Here is a 24,740-nt window from a genome sequence, read left to right on the forward strand (position 1 = left end):
GCAAATTACGGGTAAGAATTGCTGAAATTTGTTAGTGAAGCAGAAAAATAAAAGATAGGACATAATTTAACTTTTAAAAAGAGTTGCTTTTTTAATCTTTAAGTTCGTACAGTAACCATTTTTTACTTTTCTACCTCAGAGGGCATTACAGTTGAGCACAACAGTCCCATGTACTATTGCTTTTTCACTGTACAAGATTGGTTTTTATATCTTTATAGATGCAGTTTCTCCCATCTATATTATCCTGTCATTTTTGCATAGTAACTTTCTATGATATCTGGTATAAGCTATGACAAAAATTAGGTTTCATATTGTGAATAAAACATCTAAATATTAATGTCAGCCTTTATGTGGAAAGGTTAATACATATTTGCATTGAACACTTGTACCATAAACCTTATGCTACATTCCATTGTAGATTATATATGCAAAAAAATCCCTGCTTTGAAATTTTAACATTGATTGAACTTATTAGGACTTTTTAAAAAAATAATCCTTTGTTTTCATAACTGAAATTACTAAATTCTGACTTTAAATGATCTAATCTAGATTTCTGTATAGCAGTGGCAAAAATCTCAATTTTAAGTGTGGTTTGTGAGACATATGCTGGGATTCTCTGAGGAATGTTCACTTCCCAGTAACATGAAGTGCCATTTGCTATCTCCGTGGGAATTGCCAGATATTGAATGCCAAGCCTGTCACTGGTTCATTTGTACGTTTTGGACCTTAGGACAGTGGCGTGTGGGGGAGGAATGAAAGTGAGAGAATGGCAGAAAAATGCATTTGCAGGAAGGAAAATACATTTCTCTAAAGACACTGGTATATTTTTAATTGCAGCTGTTAAAAGCGCTTGTCTGGCATGACAGGTTTGTCATGATGCCTTCGATAAAGGGCAGCTGGTTATACCGCATCCTCTGCAACCTGGGAGAGGCAGCGGTGGCTGCTCTCGTGGTCTTTGCAATCTCCATGCTCTCCATGCCGGGGTGACTTGATTGCCTTGCACAGCTCCTTGCCACCTCTCTCATTTTTCTGTGTGCACTGCACACACTGGGCAGTATCACTTTGCCTTGCCCATGCCATCATCTACAGGCATATCAACAGCTACCTTCTTACTCTAGATAGCATGAGCAGTGAAGGGGAGATCAATACATTTATGCTTTACTTCAGATGAGAGGGAAGAGAGTACATTATGTTAGAGTTGGGATGTTTTAAATGGATAGATTTTTTTTTTTTGTCCAGTAGCGATCTGGTAACTGGCAGGAATCCGAAGTAGGTGTTATGAAATTTAAACAATAGCACCTATCAATTTTCCTACAAGCCTAATATAATTTAATGACCTTTCTGTATGCCGTTTTAGCAAAACTTGAGTATCATGACTCCTGCTTTATAAACACCCCCTTTATTCCTCAGCCACTGCAATCTAATATATTAATACGGTCTCAGTTGGTTTGTAACAGTATTGTTTTAGCGTTATAATGACAGATTAAACAAATAAATTTAATAAGATTACTCTCATAGAAGGGTGTGATTTTCCAGCAAATAGGATTGTGGAGCTAATTTTCTGGAACCCACCCCCACCAACCACCTCACCTAAAGCATATGCCGCCAGCCAGCACATCATCTTTCTTTGTGCCCCTTCAGAAAAGCAAGAATGACACTAAAGACAGAGGCAAGGCAGATAAGAACTACCTAGCCTGTACTCAAGGAGCAAGAAGCCCTTTTGTAGCTTTAATAATGATCATTAACATAATTTTAAATTATTATTTTTCTTGCCTGAGCAAAGTGCAGGAAGTATTTATTTCTTATGCCTTTGGCTGTGGTTTTGACCATATTTAGTCCATGAAATTAGAAATGGGTGACCACCACTGAGACCAGGAACCTAAGGCGGGAATTTTGCTTTCCAGTATTCCCCTTAAGACGTTGTCACACCCCAGCTCATGTACATGCTTTCAGCAAAATATCAGTTACTTAAGATTTTTTCTTTTTTAGTTCTCTGTGAAAGTGTATGTTAGGGCATTCTGACCCATACCCACATGACCATAGCATTTGTATCCCCCAATGACCACTTGTTCACACTCAGAAAAATCACAGTCCTTTCTCTAACTACTTGTTGAACGGTAAACTGTCAAGGTAAAAAATAAAATCACTTGATGGTACCCACTGGGGACAAAACAGTGGAAGGACTTATAAGAACCTTGGAGCACAAGACGTTATTTTATTATTAGATTTTAAATGCACCAGAGTTTTGTAAAACATGACCTAACTCTTCTATCAAACACAGTGCTCTTTTCTCCAGCTTCATGGAGAAAGGAAAATGCAGCTGCTTTTCAGGGGAACCTTAGTGTTAAGCCAGTCTTTCTGGCTTCTGGGTTGGTAGGGAAAGAGTGACAGCTTTGAATGACTAGCAGAAAAGTAGCCAGCACTAATTATTTAGGCTAAGGGCCAAAGGGAGAGACACAACAGATTGCAGCAGCCTTTTGCAGTTTATTTTTTTTAAAGCAGCACAAGTTTGTTTCCTGCTTCTTCTCATTTTCTAGCTCAGAAAATTCTTTACAAAAAGAACAGAACAGAAACAGTAATAAAAATATCAATAGCATTAGGAACCTTCTTTAATATCATTTAACATGCTGCAGGTTTCATCATAACTGTGACAGACACCTTTACTAAAAGTTGATTTCTGCAAAAAAGAGCTATGATGTTTATTATATATTCCATGATTGGGGAAGGCATTTCCTGCAAAATCAAAACCTGCTAGATTTTTAATTTGTTGAGCATTACATAAGGAAAAGGAATGATTTCTGTTTCAGGTTGAATCAGCCATGTTCCAGGGTTGGAATGCTTTTCTTTGTGACAGACACTGAACTGCATGAACTGGTGTGGTTTGAATACCTTTTAGAGAGTCCTTCCTTGTGTCCATGCTCTTTTTATGGAACAGGTCTCCTGGACTGGGCTTTTTGCCATGATATACGTGGTCATATGTTTCCACAGGAGCTATTTGGCATCACAGAGATGGCTAGGAAGCTTACTTGTTGGGGAGAGAGGAGGCCTGAGAAACAGGAGCAGCAAAACAGACTTTGACCAAACTAAATCAAACAGTAGAAATAATATTTCCTTTCCCTTTGATAAACTCAAGTGAAAAATTTCAGCTTAGTCCGAGTTGGGTGTAATTTAACCTACAAAAGGGGCTGATGTTTTAGTTTTACTCTAGTTGTGGATAAAAGCAATTGCTGAAATGCTGAACTTTACCATTGGTTAGAAATTCTGATTTGTGTTATCTAACCTATAATACCTTGTAAATGATGCTAAGTATATAGGGTATCAGTGAACTACAACGTTACTTTAAAACTAGTCTTAATTTGTATAATAAAGATGTTATTCCCAAAGAAAAACAGCAATGTCATTCTATGCAAGTATATGAACCTAGAAGCATCCTGGAGATGAAATCTGTCTCCGAGGCAGTTTCACTCCCATTGCTCCAGTGGGGTATTAATCAGATGACTGACAATAACAGAAGCAAAGTACCTCTTTGCTCAGTACAGGTAAATTTATGGTTATAATTGTTATATGAAGATAAGACTTCATGTTTCCCACCTACCAGGTTAGAAAAGAGGAAGCAGGTGAAGGAACAAGAAAGAAATAGCTGGCATACAAGAATGTGCAGTAAAGGTCTTATTCTTTCTTGTGGATGTGGGTTGAAAATACTTCAAAGGACAGCCAAACTCTAGGGAAATATTCTGAAGAACAGCAATTTAGAGATTTCTCTGTTTTGTTAAAAAAAATTTACTGTGATTTTTCAATATTAATTAAACAATACTTTGAGATCACTCTCTGCAAGTTTAAGGGATGCGATCAAAGAAAGCATTTAGAAATGTGTCCTGGTTTTCAGTCAAACTGTAATTAATACCTGGCATATATCAGTCATTACATTGAAATTCTTCTGCTGAATATATTGGCTCTGATGACTTGTAGTAATTCACTAGTTCAAAATTAGGCCTATGCTGAACACTCCAATGCCATTTTGTATTAGGAAAGCAAGCATGTTGTTTGATTAATGTTGGAACTGATGGAAGTATCTTATAGAATTGTGACCTGTGTTCCTGTGTTACAGTAGCCTGGTCGTCTCTCCTCCTGTTCCTTATAAATAACCTTCCTCCCACTCCAAGTAATATCTTCACTTCCTCTGTAACATCTGCTAAGCCTCCCTATTCACAGTACGCTTGGCACTTTCCCATTTCCCCTAAATCCCAGCTGCTGGGGAGGGAGCAGCCTGTATAATAGCTGATTTCAACATAATACTTGTGCTGATTGGGAGACTGAATGAATCTGATAGTTGCTGAGCTTGTACGGCTGCCTTTCCAATGGGTGTCTTAATTTGAGTTTCTCCTTCCTCTGCCCAGATGCCAATATTCTGAAATCTTTTAGCAACTTGTCTTCTAGGTGTCAAACTCCCTGTTGAAATGCAGGACAGTGTGCAAAAGTGGAGGAATAGTGTGTAGGAGAGTCAGAGAACTGCCAAATGACCAGACAGTTCAGTCACATATTTAATCTTCTTATCAAAGCAAAATTTAAAAGGAGAATGAAGTGGGAACAAGAGAGCAGCTTGTATGTGTGTGTCTGGCTCTGCAAATGGACTCCAGATTAACGGTACCAACACTGCTCTAGACCCTCCCCCGTATTTCTGAATTTAGTCTAAAGCAATTCCATTCCTCCCAGCCCATCTGGAGGTACCTACAATACACCGCTCTCTCATCCTGCAAATGACTCCCCGTAGCCATGCCCCACAATCACAAATCGCCTCTCCCGCAGTGCTCTTGCTCCTTCCAGAGCCCTGTCCCAGCCTTGGTCCTAGTTCCTACCCCAGAACCCCAGTTCAACCCAGAGCCTCCCAATCCTGCGGTTCCAACCCTTTCCACCTCCACTTCTCCCGTGTGACGCTCCTGCCTCAGTGCCCCATAATCATCTGCCTCTTTCCCCAGCCAGGTCCAAGTAGCGCAATTTATACCAATATGTCTGTGTTCATGCGTTGCCCTTATGTTCTGGATTTGTTCCCAATAATCACTTGGGCCAACTTGTTGGCTGCTGTGACAGCTAAGCATGTCCCTTTCCATGGGCTCCTTGCTACCTAACATAGATTCCGATGTTGTAAGTGGTTCTTGCAAACATAGAGACCTGTTCACAGAGCAGAAATCTGTGCTGGAATAGAATCACAGAATCATAGAATGGTTTGGATTGGAAGGGACCTTAAAGATCATCTATTTCCAACCCCCCACATGGTCAGGGACACCTTTCACTAGACCAGGTTGCTCAAAGCCCCATCCAGCCTGGCCTTGAACACTCCCAGGGATGGGACATCCACAACTTCTCTGGGCAACCTGTTCCAGTGCCTCATCACCCTCATGGTGAAGAATTTCTTCCTTCTATCTAATCTAAATCTACCTTCTTTCAGCTTAAAGCCATTACTCCTTCTCCTATCAGTACATGCCCTTGTAAAAAGGTTTCTTTTAGGTCCCTCCCCTTTTAGGTCCCTCCCCTTTTAGGTCCCTCCTTTTAGGTCCCTCCCCAGGTTTCTTTTAGGTCCCCATGTAGGTACTGGAAGGCTGCTATAAGGTCTCCCTGAAGCCTTTTCTTCTCCAGGCTGAACAACCCCAGCTCTCTCAGCCCGTCTTCACAGGAGAGGTGCTCTAGTGCTGTCATCATCTTTGTGGCCTCCTCTGGACTTGCTCCAACAGGTCTGTGTCCTTCTTACGTTGTGGGCCCCAGAGCTGAATGCAGTACTCCAAGTGGGGTCTCACAAGAGCAGAGTAGAAGGGGAGAATCACCTCCCTCAACCTGCTGGTCACATTTCTTTTGATGCAGCCCAGGACACGGTTGGCTTTCTGGGCTGCAAGTACGCGTTGCCAGCTCATGCTGAGCTTTCTATTGCCCAATATCCCCATGTCCTTCTCCTCAGGGCTGCTCTCAGTCCATTCTCTGCCCATTCTGTATCCATGCTTGGGGTTGCCCTGACCAATGTGCCGGACCTTGCACTTTGGCCTTGTTGAACTTCATGAGGTTCACATAGGCTCACCTTTCTGGCCTGCCAAGGTCCCTCTGGATGGCGTCCCTTCCCTCCAGTGTATCAGCCACACCACACAGCTTGGTGTCATTGGCAAACTTGCTGAGGGTACACTCGATCCTACTGTCCGTGTCGCTGACAAAGATGTTGAACAGCACTGGTCCCAATACTGACCCCTGAGGAATGCCACTCGTCACTGATCTCCACTTGAACGTTGAGCCGTTGACCGCAACTCTTTGAGTGCTGCCATCCAGCCAATTCCTTATCCACTGAGTAGTCCATCCGTCAAATCCATGTCTCTCCAACTGAGAGACACCGATGTCCTGCAGGACAGTGTCAAATGCTTTGCACAAGTCCTGACAGAAGTGAACACTTGATCTTATAGCACTGCAGTGGTGATCAAGAAAGATGAGTGTTTACTTTGCAAGAGAAAATATAATGGGTTAACAAGTTTTACACAGGAAGGGGAAGGCCAAGAAGGGATATGATTGCCCTCTATAGGTATATCAAGGCAGTAAGCAGCAAGAGAAAGAAGAGTGATATAGTCTAAACTATATTGCCAGTGTAAGAATAAACTGGCCATGAATAAATGTAGGTTGCGATTTAGTAGGATGATTTTAACCATCCAGGACTGAGGCTCTGCCGCAGCATTGTGAGAGCAGTGGGAACAAAAATACCTTGCCAAGGTTTAGGTGGAATTTTTCGCATCATGAAAGAGATTGGGAGAGGCTCAGTCTCAATAGAATTAGAAGCCTGGTATTCAGGGAGTACTGCTAGCACACCAAATTTTCATCTGTAATGCACTGCCTTGCCACACATTCCCATGCCTGCCAGGACCAGATGGAGTATTCTAGATGGTTCTTAATGAATGCCTTGAACACTAATAATATCACTTTACTTTGGTGTATCTATCTATTAATGTAACCTGCTATCATCTTTGCCTTCTTTTTTCCAGCAGCTGTGAAATGATTTGATGGTTTTAATTATTTTTCATAATAACCCCCAAATTTCTCTCTTGATTAGCTTGCTAGATGAGATTTCCATTTAGTACATATTCTCTAACTTGGTGTTTGGTTTCCCTTCTAATTATCTCACATTTTTTCTGTGTTAAGCTGCATTTGCCATCTGCTCATCCAGTCACAAAAAAATAATGGAAAACCTTTTGAATACGATTGCATTCTCTTAATTACTGGCTCTGTCTCCAGTTGTGTTATTACCCGCAGATTGGAAGATCTTGGGCCAAATAATTGATAAAAAACAGTGAGATTCCTTTGATTTTGGCTGAGCCATGGTGACACATACCGAGATTCTGATCTTTCACTTCCTACTGTTGTATATTTTAAGTTCTCCGTCTTTCAAAAAAATAAATGTCTGAGTCACGCTTCTCTCGATTTTTATATACAGTATTGATGATGTTTCCCACACTTAGACCAAGCTCCTGCTGTGAATGAGTATTTCATTTAGCTTTACTCTGAGTGTACTCTTTCCAGGGAATTCATGAGAAGTTAGTAGCACTTCCAAAGAGCTTCAGTGTTTCAGTAAACACAAACTGAGTATTCGTTTGTGGCTACGCACATGTGAACTTTTGCAGATGTTTTGAAATGCCAATGCTTACAGCATTTAAAAACAAACAAACAAAAATCCCCACCACCTTTAAATTCTATATGTATCTTATCTCTCTGGATCTATTGGTTTTTGGTTGGTTTTGGTGTAATTATTTTAGGCCTTGGGCTTTGATTATCTGCTGCTTGTTACCTCCTGGTACCTGTGACCTTACTTGATGAAAAATATGTTCTTTTTGTGAGTTGGTCTGTTCAGCCTACATTCTTGTTACCAAGCTCTTTCTCACAAGGCCCATTCTTCTCCTTTGTTCCTGTCTATGTATTTGTGGATGTTTTGATAGATTCTATGTAGGAAAATCTCTTTCTTTCATGACAGACTCTCTTATTTCCAAATCAGCTGAATTGGATTTTGGAGCTATTACAGTAAGGAGACCTACCATACAAACTATGCAGAACTGTTTCTTTTCACTGTGGAAAAAATATTTCATATAAGCACAACCCTTGTAAGTTGTTAGTTTGAGCAGTGGGACTAAAATGTTGTGGCAAGGACATGAATTCATAGGGAACACGGGCTTATTGCAACATTTTATCTTGTGTATCAATCAGCAATAATATTCTTTTCAATGGCCCTTTTAAACGCAGAGTTTAGGCTCCTAGTTAGCTGGACAAGCAAGGCAAAGAACTGCTGAAAAAACACCTGGATTTCCTCAGGGCTACCAGTTCTTTTGTATTGCTAATTATTGTTTCAACAATACGATGCCATTGATCTTGATTTTTCCACTTAACAAAAATAAAGATCAGTTGAATGGTAATTCTAAGCGTCGTATTCAATGCCCATAACATGAGGCAATGCTAATTTGGGCATTTACCTGGGGCATTATTCGAGAGATTAGTTCTTCTCCCCTTTCAAATGCAATTTAACTTTTTCACATGAGTACTTCTCTTTTCCAGTTTCTAAATTTATTTATGTTGCAACTTATTCTTTCATTAGCATAATCAGAACATGTATGTTGTGGTTTCTCTTAATTGACAGAAAATAAGGTAAAGAGGAGGGAATAGATGTTATTACATTTATTTTTGCTGTATGGGCATTTAAGGACCATCTAATCTGGGCCAATTTCAAAGCAGACTCATTTCAGACATTGTATGACAAAGTACTTAGTTCTGCTGAAATCAGTGTTAATATTTAGCTGTTTGCTTTTGCAGGTTTTGCATCTCGTGTAATTATGTGACAGCATGTATTTTCACATCTAGAACTTTATTTTATTTTTATGAAAAATCATTTCATTAATTATTTACTTTAATGCTATGGGACCAGATGGAACTAAAATTACAACCCTAGAGAAAATCTTGTGTACCTTCAGAACACGGAAAGATAAAATATGTGTAGAAATGTTTTATGAATGTTCTTGAAGTATTCAGATCCCTCCAGGTAGTTTAGATGTTAAATGAATTTTTGTTGGATTATCATTGCAATAATAAAACTAGGCTAGACAACTTATACCATGAAGCTTCAGGTAAGCCATAGCACTTATAAGTCTAACAGATATATTAATGTTATTACTAGTGCCTCATAGATTAGTTCATAAAGATTGTACAGTTGGTTATTGAAGGGGCCTGAAATATTAAAGAAGAATTATATATATTGGGAAACTTGTTTATGTTCAGACCCCATCTTAGCCAATATTATGCTTTACTGGTTTTCAACCACATCTGAGGTGCGATAGTTTTTGAAGTCAAACAGTATTTGTCTAATTACATCATCCAATGACTGAAATATTTTAAATACAAAAGCTTAGATAAATAGAGCTGAATAATATGGTAAATCATGGGGGTTTCGTTTGGTTTGATTTTTTCTTTAAGGATGAAGTATTAAATCTGACAGAAAGCTACTTTAACACATGCATATGTCTGTTTTCCATTTACTAGTAATTCAGTGGTGTTTCTCTGATTAAGAGAATTTAGCTTTATAAACTATTCGTTTATGACATTTGTTTATAATTAACTTGTGTATAATTATTTATCATTTTACGGTTGAAAGCTGGATCGTAACTTTTTCATTACTTGCCTCTTGCGAGTAAAACAGTATTATTTCCTTGTTAATAATAATCTCCTTAATTTCAAATATTCAGGAATTTACTCCTTAGTTACATCTTGTAAATAATTTGATGGAAACCACTAAAATCATGGAAATCACAGAATGTGCATGTTTATAATCTCTAAATTAATGCCCATTCCTGCAGATAACCTCATTTAGGTGACCGGGGTCAGTCAGCAGAGTGTACTATGGTTATCTAAAAGAAAAGGCTGTGTTAACAACAAACATCTTGTGATTGATCAAATTTTCTCCCATTTAGATATTCAGGCAGAAAAACTGAGCATGGCAGTTTCCTGGCATAGCCTTTGAACACATAAAGAGAAACTGTTCAATTAATCTGTGATTTTTCATTTTTTTATATAAACTCTATATCTTGTTAGGAAGTAGAAAAAAAGTTCTCATTATTCTGAGAGTGAAAGAGACAGTTACAGTAGAAATTTTATTTCATGGATTTGGAAGAAAAAAGGTAGTTCTGAAGAACAGAGATGAACAGATTTTGGTTTGAATTTAGTTGACTAATCTGAGGAATTACAGGCACTTAATATGACTACTCTCTTTTCTGGACTCCTACTTTATTACTAGATTGAAGGCGATGTGTAATTATACAACTTCATCTTATGTTTGACACAACTAAACACTTAATTTCCAAAAGTCAATAACATTCAGATGGGGCTGGCAACAGTATGCTGCCCTTGGGCTAGACTGGTCAATGTAAGTTTACTCCAATGATGGTAATGCCAGTAATTTGTACTTAATTAGCTGAGTATATTATACATTAATTTAATCTCGAGAGTTTTATGAGGGTTTTAATATGTTAATAAGAATGTCTGAAATACTTGCAAGCCTTGTGCTGGGATTCTAATTTCAGTGATGTTCAAGAATCAGACAAAAGCATCCCATATGAGTTTTGGGTGTTTGCACTTCAGGTCGCCTGAAGTTTCTAAGCAACGCATAGTGATCCGTGATACTTAGAAGTTACAAATGTGGCATAGTATGTGTTAATAATTTTTATTTCGACCTTAGGGCTCCTTTCGGTGATTGTGCTCTGGAGTCCTAATACTGCAGATCTGGACTTCTTGTAGCTAACTATTAAAGAAATCACCAGACCATTGCAAAAATATAAAAGAAGTGAAGGTCAGAGCAGTGACAAGGAATGCGAGCTTGCCGCAGTAACCTAAATGGTGAGGTCGGCTGAAGAGATGTACATTGCTGTGTACATGATGTACTGAAGAAAGAATACGGACTCATATGGTTGAAAAAAAATAGTAAATTTAAATCTGCTGTTTCAACTTTGCTTTTGTCTGTTTAAGGTTGAATTTCTGAGTGATTCTGCAAAAAGATCAGTCTATTTTTTAGTCATCGAATTGCATATCTCATTTTTATCTTCATGAAATATTTTTTACTCTCAACTCTTATTTTTTTATTGCAATTTTACATCTTTTTGTCAGATGAAGTATGTACAGTTTTGATTGATGTTCATTTAGTTGCACCTGAAATTTTGGATTATTTTTGTTTATGAATACTGATAAGGAATGTTCACTATGGAAAACTTTGTGTATAAAAAAGTGTCCAGATGTGCCCAATTTTGCATTTTGTTCCAGCTTAGGGTCTTTGTACAGGTGTGGATGCTCACTTCATCAGAGCAAGTCAGGAGCTTGGAGTTGAAGTTAGCAGTTATTTTACAAAAAAAGGCAAACTTTTTTTTTTTCTGTTTAACTCACAGGAAAGTTACTATTACCCAAATAAATTTTTATTTTCTATTGTAAAGGTTAAAATTAAGCACTCCTGTTATTTTGAGCTTCGGTCTGAGTCCTGCAATGAACTCTTCGTGCCTTTATAATGGTTATGACAGAGGTCATGTTTGTATATCTAGTGAGATAAAAGTGTTTGAACTCATCAACAGAGCAGACTCTTTTTTTTTTCCTGAGAATGTTCAAGCTGGAAAGGGAAGCATATTTTTTGTTAGTTCACTTCTAAATTTTTCCAGATTAGGTTTATTAACACTTATTTGTTTGGCAGAAAATGCTATATGGCATAAATAGATTTTTGTTTCATTTTTTAAAATCAAGTTTAATGTTTCACACTAAATTTATGTTTCTTGTGTATTTGTTCACTCCCACCCAAAGGCAGCGTTTCTGATGGGGAGCAGAGACTGTATGGAAGCTCTTCTCCTAAGATTTGCAAATATATTTGGAAATGTCATTAGATCCCAAAAGTCATTATAGGCTGGTCAAGACAGAAATCCTTACAGAGGATACCTCAGTGCTCTTGTAAAAAAACCTTGGTCACTCCAGCCTGTATTCAGGAAGGAATCCATAGTGGATTCCTTCTCAGGAATATACAAAAGGCTTATACAACGGATCGGTGCTTGAGCTGTGGTCTCTAGCTGTTGGGAAACATTGCCCGTCACATCAGAGCTTGCTGCTGTAACCTCCTTGAGTAGTCACTTGGCATGTGAGGTCACTACATACTTGAGACTGGACCAGTTCAGAGCTTTAGCTGGATGTCACAGCCCTTTCTGTGTGAGTGCCCTTTCATCAGGATCTCAGAAGTGTGTCTGCATCAGTGGAGGCTGGCTGCACGCTGGGCTGCATCCACGCAGCTGGGAGGTTGAAGGGAGTTACTATTCCCCTCTTTTTTGGCACTTCAGATGCCGCAATTGGAGTAGTGCCCAGTTCTAGCCCTTGCTCCACCCCAGTATGAGAAAGACATAGACAAATTGGAGCATGTCCAGAGATGGATAGGGTACCGGAGCATATGATGCACAAGGAGACACTGAAGAGACCTGGATTGCTCGGCCTGAAGAGGAAACTAAGAGAACAGAGCTAATTGCTGTCCTCAGCTGCTTAATGGGTCATTACAGCCAGATGGAGCCAAACTCTTAATGGACATGCACAGTGAAAGGACAAGAGGGAATAGATAGATGTTGCGGCAAGGGAAATTTCAATTAGACACAAGAAAAAAACTCTTCGTGATGAGGCTGCTCGAACACTGGAACAGGTGCCCAGAGCGACTGTTCATTCTCCTTTCTGGTGGATTTTCAAAACTTGAGTGGGCAAGGCCCTGAGAAACCTAAAGTCGCTTTGTAGTTGATAACGCTCTGAATTGAGGGATAAACTCTAATGACCTCAGGACGTCTCTTCAAACCTGTACTGTTCTAATTTGATATACATTACTGACTTTACATGACGGACATCCTTCAACAGTCTTGCCCAGATGTGGATACATCTTGGACTTCATCTCTTACCTCTTCCAATGGTGATGTCATTTTTTTATATACACTTTGTATTTCAAATTAGCTCCTTAAATCTGTTTGTCAAGTCAACTCCCCACTCCTTTTAAATGCTTTTGAAATCGATTCTTATAGGAGAGAAAAGAAGAAGAAAGGAGTGAAAAATCAATTTAACCTTCAGAGTACCAAAGTATCAGACTATGTGACCTACCCTAGAACTGTGCAGTCCCATTCTATATTTTTTGCCATCTATCTAGCTGGTTCTTTGTCATATCGTGCTCAATTTGGATTGGTACCATTTTTACTTGTTGTTACGAGGCTCTGAGAATATTGGTGAAAACTCTTAAAATGAGCAAAGTGAAAGAAGAAAGATAAAGAAAAGATAGAAAGTAGAGGAACAGTGATAAATAGCCTGGCTAGTTTTGTATTATGCTGTTGAGATTTGTCCCTGAGTCTGCCTGAACTCCAATGACACTTGCATTGGCTCCAGAGGGGTTTTGGACCCAGCCTCTGGTGCAGACTGTCTTCAGTTATATATTTCACAGCACGCTTATGTGTCCCTGCTCTTGCAATTTTTTATCACCAGACTTACATTCCTTGGTGTTTTTCATAAAGATACAAAAATGTGATTGGGGGTGGTAAGTTTCTTTCCCTTGATTGTGAAGAATATGACTCACTTTAACCTTTGAATGTCAAATACTAGAAAAAAAAAATGCATAAAAAATGAGGATAAAAACTTGTAGATTCACTCTTTATAAACACATCATCTAGTCATTTTTGAGCTCATTTGGGATATTTGGACTCTCCATTTTTATACAGTGCGTTTGAAACGTGTATCAGAAGTGTGCTAAAGCACGTTCATTTTATTACTGTGTTTATGACTACTCCTCTGAAAAGGAAGTATTTGTGTTCAGATCACCAAGAGAAACATTAGCTTTTTTTTTCTTGCTTGGTTGCTTTTCATTGATTCAGTTATTTTTGTTTTCCTATGAAAATATTTAATTGTCTAGTCTTACAATTCTCTTCTGAAATCTCTTTTGGCTTGGTTGATGCACGTGTACTGTGTAAACTCCATATGGAGAAGAATCTGATGTGCAAGTACTGTGAATAAGTTCTGGCATTACTTTGAGCATGAACCTTATATTTTTATCTAGGAAAAATAATGGTCTCTTAGTGGTTGCTTTATGCATTTGGTTGGATGTCAGTTCATTTTCTCAAAAGGATACTAAGTTTGCTGCCAGGCTGGTTGATTTTCTTCTGCTTTAGGCTCATTCTATTTTAATAATGGTTATTCTGTAGTCTATTTTTATTTAAAGTACTTTCAGTATCTGCCCTTCTCAGGGCTACGCATCCCCCTGCTCTGTCTTTCCGAATATAGCCCAGCTGCTAGTCTCTCACAGGCAGCTGCTTTTTCTATTGTAGTTTTCCTATTCTATAAAACTCTAGTAGATATTTGTTTTTCCTAACCCCAAGACCTGATCCTTGGCAGTGAAAGACCCTTTGTTTTGAATACCCCAGTTGAAAGGAAAGATTCAACAAAGCTGAAATTGCAAACACGAGGGAATCTCATCTAGAGAGTGGTCATACAGTAGGTGCTGAGCAGTGAGAGGCAGGCAGGAAAGCCGGCTCTTACACTCAGCAACAAGTGCGCTTCTAGAAATAGTTCCGGAGGGATGAAATAAATTTATTGGCTCTATCCACAACAGTTCTAAGCAATTGTTGTTATTACCTTTTTCAGTACATTCTGCATGATGAAGTGACTGCTGGTAGTTATTTTTATGTGTAAATACTATTGTTCAGGAGAAGAAAAAGGTTTCAAGGTAGGCATATAGATATATACGCACACACGTAAATGTGCCTGTGTGTATATATGTATAACTTGAAACTATTTTTGTTTATTTGTTTTATGACCGTTCATGGAAATGAGCCCAAATAATGTCTGAGTCCAAACATAGTTGCTTTCTCTTCCTGCTGTACCATTTATCAGCACTCAAAATGCTGTAAGAAATACAGTGTTTTGTTGTAGTGTCATTTTTATTATTTTTGGCACTTCATAGTTTCAAACAAAAGGTTGTAAGAAGCACCCAGGATGCCTTGCGGATTTTCCGTGGTTTACATGGATTACGTGGATAGGGCTCTTACTGCAAAGGCAAACCAGCAAAATATCCTTGACTTATGTCATTCTTATGGTGGTGACTGCTCAAGGTACCTCTAGAGATGAGATCACATTTGAGTCAAGAAAATAACGCTGCCCAAAATTAGGCCAGTGGCATTCTTAGAAATATAAAAAGGGTGTTACAGTGTAAATATTCCGCTCTACCTGGCACTTGAAGGGTTCACATAGTGTACTGTATTCAGTGTGGGACACATAACTTTAAAATATGGCTAAGTTGGGAGGACTCTAGGGGAAAACAGCAAAGATGAGATGAGTATGAGCAGCCATGACTGTGAGGAAAAAATTGAAGGCTTAGAAAAGAAAAAAAACCAGGAACATGAAGAAAACAATAAATAACTGAATTAGATATTATTATTTTTTCCAAAGCGCATTAGAAATTTTATTCTCTACCTGAAGAGTCAAAAGCAGTGTCTGTTTGGACTATATAGGAAAAATCTCTCCAACTGCAAAGACTATTTAGCAACAGCGGTAATTTACCTGACCAGGGTTGTATTTGCTGTCATCAGAGGTCTTAGAGAACATTTTAGAAAAAATTTCTGTAGTTAAATCTCAAATGCGCTTTGTGGAAGAAAAGACTAGTTGGTTTTTGTAGGTGTCTCTCAATGCCTTCCCTACACGGGTGACTGAACACGGAGCGGGAGCTCTCCACAGGATTTGCTCTGGCATCGATGCGGAACAAAGATGTAATAGTGAATGGGACAATCTTGGAGTTTATCCTATAGGTCTGTCACATCAATGCTTCAGCTGATGGTATTGTGCAATGGTGAGATATCACAGGAGGAAAAAGCTATCGATGAAGACAAAAAGTGTAAGAGAAAAAATTGACATGAAAAGAGAGACTGGAAAACACAGTTCATAATACAGTCAGCTTTTATTTGCATGATTATAGCCATGTTTAGTTACAAATAATTGTCTTAAAATCCTGAAAATGATTAGAAGTCTCACAGTTTAGCCTTACATTCTACCTTGCTTTTCAGCTGCACTGAATTTCAATATAATGCATGGCTACTCTAAGTCTCTTTAAGTGTCACAGAGTTCCATTTCACTGACCTTAGTAAAATGTTGTAAAGAGACATTGATGAAACAGTGTCAGAAACAGTTGCATTTCTTGCCATTGGAACCAAATCTAAAGCACTATCTGCTAAATTACCTCATTGGAACTTTTTAATTTATTTCATTGCTTTTTAAATTATTATTATTATTATTTTGTATAAATGGAAGGAAAAAGCAAACAGAATTATTTTCTGTGAAGCCAACCATATTTCTCTGTGAAAGAAAAATAAAATCCAGTTTTCTTCTGATGCATTGAATTCTGAATTCAAATAGACAGTGATATTCAGTAATTATATGACAGGGGTATCTTTTTTTGGCCACTCATAAATAGATTTAGACAGTAGTGGGAAAAAAATAAAAGAGAAATATGAGCAATAGCAAACATATCTGCTGGTAATTAAAATGTAAAATAGTATAGAAGAGGGTGGCAGCAAAGAAGAGTTGTAAGGGTCTCCCCTAGTATCAGATGAAAAGAGAAATAAAGGTCTGTTATAGAAATGAAGTGGGGATACAGAGATAGATAAATGGTATTATTCAAGGGGTAGTCAGGAGGGCTGACTGCATCCATTGCCTGAATGCGGTACTGCAGTGACAAGTTATCCCCAGCACTGCTTTTCACCTTTGCATATTATTTCTTGTCACACTGTGACTTCCATATGTCTTGGTCAAAACTCATCCAGATTGGATTCCATAAGCTGGATAAACCCCTGCTGAGAGCATAGTGTACTTTAAAGTGTAGTTAACTATTAAATACCATCCGGGATTTTCTTTAAACTGATTTAAAATACTAATAATATTCTGTCGTCTTAGTCTTATTACATTATATAGCTTGCATGGGTATTTCGAATAGTAATTTATTCACAATGACTATTTTGCATTTTTCATCTGGCCCACATATTGTTTTCCTAATTGTAGCTTTTAACACTGGATTTTATTTGCACCAACCATACAAGAGAAGTATATACAAAGCAAAGAAAAGTTAACATGTTTAGCAGGGTAATTTGTCTTCACTCTAAATTAAAATGGAATGTTGAACTCAGTTTTTGGAGAAAAAATGTTGGCATTTACACATCTCGTTATATTATGTTTAGTTTTACTTATCATTTAGATTAGATGAGAAAAACTATCAAAATAAAGTAAATTTCTTATTATTTGCAGGGAAAAAAGTGCTTTCGTCTTCATGATAAATTTGTTTCTGCAAAAGATCTTTCTTATGACCTATTTTGTCAGCAAGTTCCTGTATCTGGCAAGATTATTTCTGTTGGCTAGACAATTTCAAAATGATAGAGTGAGATTAATAATATAAATACAGATTTTCCTTGTTCCGTTGATTTATTGGGTCTCAGGTCTCTGAACACTTGCCCGTCTTAGTCATTTTACTTTTGAGAGCAATGACAAAGAAGTTACTCACATGTAGGCTCGCAAGAACAAGCATCTTTGTTAAGTGCAGATGATTAGCAACATACTAAAAAGAAAGATTATCTCCTGTGAAATTATCATTATAATACTTTAGGTGAATCAGATACATAGAGGCATAATCCGCTACCAGGAAATGTGAGAAAGAGGGGATTAAGAAACACCCTTGTCTGAAATGTGTTAATGGATCCTGTCCCTGCTCCCATTCCATCATAACACACAGTAGCTTAAGCACTTTCACTTTAGACATCATTTCATCCAGCGTGGGCATACAAAAGATATTCGTCTGAGGCTGAGATTTCATGATTCCCTTAAGCTGATCTATGGGCTGGCCACTCCTGAAAAGAGCAGTCTTGGTCTGCCCGCGTTTGGCCATGTGTACCCTCTTCCCTTGTGCCATACATTAGCACTGTTGTAACTGGATCAGGGGATTAATATTACTAAGACTTGATTTTATGCATTCATGTTTTTCTGAAAGAACATGGATACCTAGTTGCACAGGGGTGGACAGACACTGTTCTCATTGCAAATAGGCCAACCGAGTACTGGGCTAGGCTAGGATGAGTATAATGAGGAGATTGAGGAGGTTATTGTTTCCCTTTGGTGCTGGTAAGGCTGCACCCGGAAGGTGACTCTGGTGAGAATAGTTAAAGGAGCTGGGTTTATTTAATCCATTGAGGTGAGGATCCATAGCGGACTACAGCTATTTGAAGGAGAGTTATAGGTGGGATGAAGCCAAAGTCTTTTGGATGGTGCTGGGTGATATAACGAGGAAGAATTGGCCACAAATTGCAGACTGAGAGATTCAGGTAGGATGCTATAAGGCCGATGAATCACTAGAGCAAGCTGCCCGCTGAGGTTGTGGGATCTCCATCCTCGGTGGCTTTCAGGACTGGACTATCAAAGCCCCAGCTGAGCTGAACTCATGCTGGCAACAGCCCTGCGCTCCATGGGAGGCTGAACTAGACGACCTCCAGAGATCACTTACAATGAACATTTCTCTCTTGCCATAAATGTTCTTGTAAAGATGTAGCCTACGTCTAAGACCTCTTACAACACACACACATACAGAAAAAGAAAAAAAAAAATAAGAGTGTGTAAGTTAAGACAGGTTTCAAGACATAGCTTCTCTACAGGATTTTAAGATTTCTGCATAACGTAAACCTACAGATATTTGAGTGCGATGTGTGTGTTTTATATGATTTTAGTCTTGGAAACTTAGGACGTGCAGTCTCTCAACAATTACTATAGAACATGTGGATCTACACAGACTTAATTATTTCTCTCACACACACTCAGAGGCTCTGTGGAAAACAATGCTCCACGCGACATTCCTGTCATTGTTCACGTGTCTCGTTGAAGTGGTTGTGGTTTTGTCACTCGATCGGTATGTGTCAAGCACAACAAAAAGTTTATCTAGTCATCTCCCACAGTAGCAAGCTGTGGTGGGGAAGTTCATAACCAGAGGCTTATTGGTGAATCCTCCGCATCCACCAGGTCTGCTTCTCACCAGTGGAGAGGCAGTGCTGTCAGTTTGAAATGATGCCCAGCCTCTGGAGGGCATACACTGATGAATTAAAACAAATTCCCACCATGAACTCTCCCCAGGCGTGCTGAGGTAGGGGAAGAAACACCTGGCTTGCCCGTAAATGTGAGACCTTAAACAAACACCTGAAAGAAGTCCAAAAAAGCGGTTGTCTGGCAGGGATAGTGCTGACGCCTAGTTAGCTTTTGGACAACTCTCTGGCACCAGTCAGAGCTGCAGGCCTTATCTTGTGGTTAGACTATCTACCCTGCTGCAGATTTGCAATATTGGCACTAATTTATGTTAGTGAGGAAAAAAAGGAATGCTAATAATTTGTACTGTTGAGTGGGCACCTTTGGAGGGTGGTGCTTATAGGTGCAAAAAGTGCCAGGCAAGCTCTTTGGATTGTAACAAACAGTGAAGCAGTTGTTAGCAGGGCACAGAGGATCAGCAAAAAGTCAGAAGTTCAGAAGCCAAGTCTCAGCTTGTTCTTCCTTATCAATCAGGATAATAAACTGCACACAGACAGGCAGCTCCTCTCAGTAAAACCTCAGAAAGTCTTTGAATTAAAAGTGAAAAAAAGATCTGAGCTGCACCCTCTGCATCACTTCAGATTGTGGCAAGTGCGTTTTTCATCCAGCAGTGAAAGAAACAGGCCTGTGTTATCCGAGACTGGGCTTTTCATGCTTTGCATTGGGGGATTTTCAAGCCGGCTGTTGGGGTGGTGTTTGCAGTTTGTCAGATCTGCTGGGGACACTAGTGGGTCTGTCAACAGATGGCTCAACTACATGGTTCGTGGTGCTGAACTGCATCAAAATTAATTCCTCCCTATCATACAACTTTGTGCTGTTTTAAATGTTGTGATCCACGTATCAGCAGCCTGGATGAACGTAATTTTTCTCATTCCTTTCCCTCATGCACGCTACAATCTCTAGCAGTAGTAAAAAAAAAATGAAAAAAAAAATTAAAATATAGGAAAGGTGTAGGGTCAAGTACCATTACAACAGTGGGTTACTGTGAGATAGTCTCTTATCTGTATGGAGAAAGTACTTTTAAATAACTGGCAATGTCACAGTGGCACTATAAAGGTCAATCTACTCAGTGGATGTGTTTCATATTTGATGTTTCTGGCTTTTTTTGCCTTTGAGTCAAGATTACAGCTGAAGTCCAATCTCCTAGTTGCCATTCAAGGCCAGAGATACTTTCACTAAGCTTTTGAATTTGATTAGTATATAACCAGGCATGTTAAACTGCTTTTTGTACTGAATTTATATAAACATATATACATGTGCACGTGCGTGCCTAAAAATTTTGTAGTTAGAGATGTGGGTTTTCAGCTGAGTGTTAAAATGGAGATCTCAGAGATTTGTGATTTAAAATATTCCATGCTGTCTTGTTCTAGCAGGATTTTTTTCCAGTATATCAGAATTATCTGCCAACTTGATTACATTAGCTGTGATTTCAGTCGATTCTGGTATTTTGATTCTAAACAACAGCTTTGTTCTAGAGCTTGATACTAACACCTGAAGCAGCTCAATCTCGAGGGATACTTTAAAATTCTTCCTCCATGTGGTTATATATTTGTGCATTATGTAAAATAGTTTTTAAGACAGCTAACTTCCAAATAGTGGCGCATGAATAAAATAGTAATTGGACAGTTAGAGACCATCTATTTGTTATGATGGAGTTTTATTTCCTTCATTTCTATACTTGAGTATTTTGCAGAGTATAACTGCACCTTTACATTGACTATTTGACTTATTCCTCTTGCTTGGGAGGACTTGGAAGTCTTTTACAAGAAATATTATAACTCTGTCACTATTACTATTTCCTACCTCCAATAATAAAATATTAGGAAATTTAAACTTTTTATTTGAGTGATTGTGGTCACTGCAGTATTGTACATCTACAAACTAAAAAAAAAACCCCACAACATATGGAAGCAGAAAGTCCTGCTACATGAATGCATTCAGCTGGAGTCTCTGAAGGTGATAGTTCTATAAATGTAACTAGGCATTTATATAGTTCTGTTTTCAAATTCTTCCTGCAAAACATTATTTTTGAAAGTTATTTTGCAGCTGTTAAAAAATGGGTGCTGAAAATAAGATTGCATTTTTCATGCTAAATTGAGTTCTATAAAGTTTTGTTATATTTGGATGCAATTATGAGAGATAGTAAAATAAAGAAATTATAATTTATCTCTTTTTCTTTGCAGAGTCACAGTGTACACTCTGTGGGGAGCCTGAAGGTGAGCATGTTTTCCTACTAAATTTTTCAAAGCAGCTAGAGGTGAACACTTGACTCAAATGATACACATGTAGAATAGATTGGAAATGGTATCTGAATGATGAGAAGCAATGAAAGACATTCTACTCTATGTTAGATACCAAAAATGAATTGAATTAAGCTGAGTAAAGCACAGTACATGCTCCAGGCAGGAAATATCTTAAAGGACAAATATTCCATTAGAGCAAAAATGGAAATATTTACTTCTTGTTCTTTTACATGTTTGTCAAACTAATTTGAGGTAAGAGAGAGTGCGAAGAAGCATTTAAGGACTTTGAGGATGGAAAAAAAAGAGACTGGATATAAAAGAGAAATGAGAAAATGCTTTTATATTTGATAATACATTTACAGCGAACTGTGAGAGGCTAACACTTTTTAGCAGATGAAGTAAATAAATATTGCTTCTCAAATAAAGATAATTAAACAATAACTGTTATGCAGTGCAAATATATGCCCATGTGGAGGTGTTTGGTGGTTTGTTTTGTTTGGGTTTTTTCCAAGTGACTAATTAAATACCAAGGTGAGACCCACAATTTACCTAAATGAATGCTGAAGTAATGAGATTATAATTTTTAAAGTAAGCCTTTATTGAGAAAAATTGCTCTAATTTATTTATTTATTAACATTGGTGCTGTTTTAAAGAAAATGTCAAAAAAAGCTGACCTTAGTTTCAAATTAACCATCTGGAGTCTTTCTAAGAAACATAGTCTGAAATAGCGAAAGTAAGTGCTGGAACGAAGTATATTAATTTAAAAATAAAATGATAGATTCTAGGCTGTTTCCAAAGACATTCAGCTTTATATCTTGAACAGTTTCTGAAAAACTGTATAAACTTTTAATGTTCTATAAATTTAGGAGGGAGAAGTTACTAAGAGATCAAGACTGGAAGTTAGTCTTTGAGACCTTGCAACTAATGAAATAACTCAGTAAATTAAACATTGATTATCTGCTTCTCCTTTGTTATCCTCTGACGAATAATTGTTTTAGAGATTTGTTTTGACTTTGCATTCCTTTAATAAATAGTCAGTTCTTGATTTGTTCATTTTCTTTGTCCTTTATTTGATAAATTTATAATAGCACAGATATACATATGAAAAGGAAAAGTAAGACAGGTGTTCGTTTGCCTTTCATGAGACATTCCTTTCATGATAAGGTTGTCCAACTTTAAAGTTATTCATTGGATTAGTTCTGTTTTATTACATGCTATGCCTGCTTTATAACAATAATTCTCCTTTCTTTTCATTACTGCTCTTTCATACCTATTCAGCTTTCCAAATTTTAATAAATGCACATGGACTTTGTAAAAAGGGAATTCCAAAAAAAATCGGTAATAAAAATGTTTAACGTTTATCTGACTGAGAACCCACGATCAGAAGATAATTATATGTATTGCTGTAGGAACAGTCCTCAAGAACACAGTGTTCTCTTTTCAGCTGAGTAGAAATGAACTTTCCCAGGAGTGAATGTCTCCTGGATCACCATACTCTCCTCTCAAATACAGTATTACTGGAATTATAATTATTAATGCTCTGCCTTAATTTTTAAAATATTGACATTAATGACAGCTTAGATTAGTGACAAAGTTTATAATCTTAAGTTTTTTCCATGCCAGGTTAGCACAATTTCTGATCTAACACTGAACATTCATGTAAATTTTATACATAATTTCGTGATGAAGTTGCTCAATAGCTACGGCTTCAGTTTTTAGAAGGCCATTCTAAAAGAAACTTCAAATATTTGTTGTGTAAATCAGAAACAAAAAAACCCAACAATTCAAACCTCAAAAATATACTTTCCCTCTGGAACATTCTACAGATTTTGCTATGGCATCATAGTAAACTAATAGTGTTACTTAGAAAACTAGGGAAGAACTAAAAAAATCAAGTGTTTGAAATGTTTTAGTTGGAATTTCTGACTTTTCTCTCTAGCCTTCTTCAGAAATTTAAGATATTTTGTGGCTTGTAGTTTGATTTTTTTTGTATCTGAGGCAAATTCAAAGAATGTAACTTAATGTTAGATACCACTGGCATCCAGGTTCCTTTTTTCCTCCTCTCTTTCAGAAAAAAATCAAAATTTGCTAAGTACATTAATGTATGTTGGTATATTAAGATGAACTTTCAAAACTGTAGCGGTAAGGAGAGACTTGTTCATGAAATAGTAGATGTGGAGAAATCTCCCTGACTTGGGAGAGAGGAAGACAAGGCTTTACTTCTTACCACTTCTGAGTTCCTCTGAAGCTGTTTATGCCATTTATTGAAAAACCTGCAGGCAGGTAGCAGTGAGTTTCTGAACAATATGTATTTTCTGTAAGCCAGGTGGCAGAGTGGAAGCGTATTGCAAGCTACAAAATCTGATTGTCCAATTGGTCAACCGCGCTCCTCACTGTTCTTGCGGTGGTTCGTCCTTTCTCTAACCATCACTCCCCTTTCAAAACCAGCAGTTCGGTCCTGGATTACCAGTGTATCCAAGTGTAATGGGAGATGACTGACTGTAAAGCAGAGCTCTTTGCTGGGGGCACTTGGCAAAGCGTTCAGCCGCTAGTGCTGCACTTCAAGAAGCAAGTGCATTTGTCTGCATAAAACCTTGTTACACAGATGGGGGACAGTGTAGGTGCATGTTTTATAGAGAGAAAAGTGTCACATATGGGAGGGAGATATAAATGATCAGAATACACATTTCACATTTCAGTGTTTCACCTGTGGAATATGTGGATCCATAGATAAATGTGTGTCATGTGTCCTTCTTTGCAGCCCATCTAAAGAGAATGAGTTGGACAAAACTGAGGTCTCTGTTCAAGCATCAGTCTTTTGTATGAGCTGCACAGGCTTATGTGTTCTCTTTCAAAAATCATTAGTTTACTCTGTGTTGTTAACAAACATGTCAGCTACCATTCCTGTCAGTGTGAGATATCTGAAGACCAGGAGGCCTATTTTATACTGAGAGGAAACTAAAGTTGCAGAAGGCAGAGCTAGCAGTCTAGTAAATCCCATTAGTAAATCTAGTTTGAGCTGCTCCATCTTCTGGAAAAGCAAGAGCAGCAATTATGTGTTTTCAAACAGACAACAACAGTCACCTTTGTGCAAGTGATCTGCAGTTGACAGATTACGTTGTCATGGTAAACACGGTTGGGTTGTTTTTCTTTCTTTTTCCCTTGCTTACGTGAAGATGGCAAGTTATAGACACGTGTCTAGATCAGTCTTTGTGACAGTCAATGTACTCTGTTAGAAGGACTGCTGTAGTCATGAGTAATTTCAGGAACAGTTATCCCCATTAATCACTGGCCTTTGGTCTGACCCTCTCTTGGTGGTCTTAAGGGCTTGTTGGGTTCTTCTCATTT

At 38.0% G+C, this 24,740-nt stretch overlaps 1 protein-coding gene across 1 annotated transcript in view; it reads left to right on the forward strand.

Moving 5' to 3' along the window:
* The window catches only part of DLGAP2 (DLG associated protein 2), a 387,953-nt gene that overhangs the window by 130,495 nt on the left and 232,718 nt on the right, over positions 1-24,740 (forward strand). The window contains exon 2 of the mRNA XM_065630895.1: positions 21,333-21,365. The gene's annotated coding sequence lies outside the window, so the exon portion shown is untranslated. The remainder of the gene's footprint in view (positions 1-21,332; positions 21,366-24,740) is intronic.

The sequence above is a fragment of the Caloenas nicobarica genome, chromosome 3, assembly GCF_036013445.1.
Source record: "Caloenas nicobarica isolate bCalNic1 chromosome 3, bCalNic1.hap1, whole genome shotgun sequence".
Lineage (NCBI taxonomy): Eukaryota > Metazoa > Chordata > Aves > Columbiformes > Columbidae > Caloenas > Caloenas nicobarica.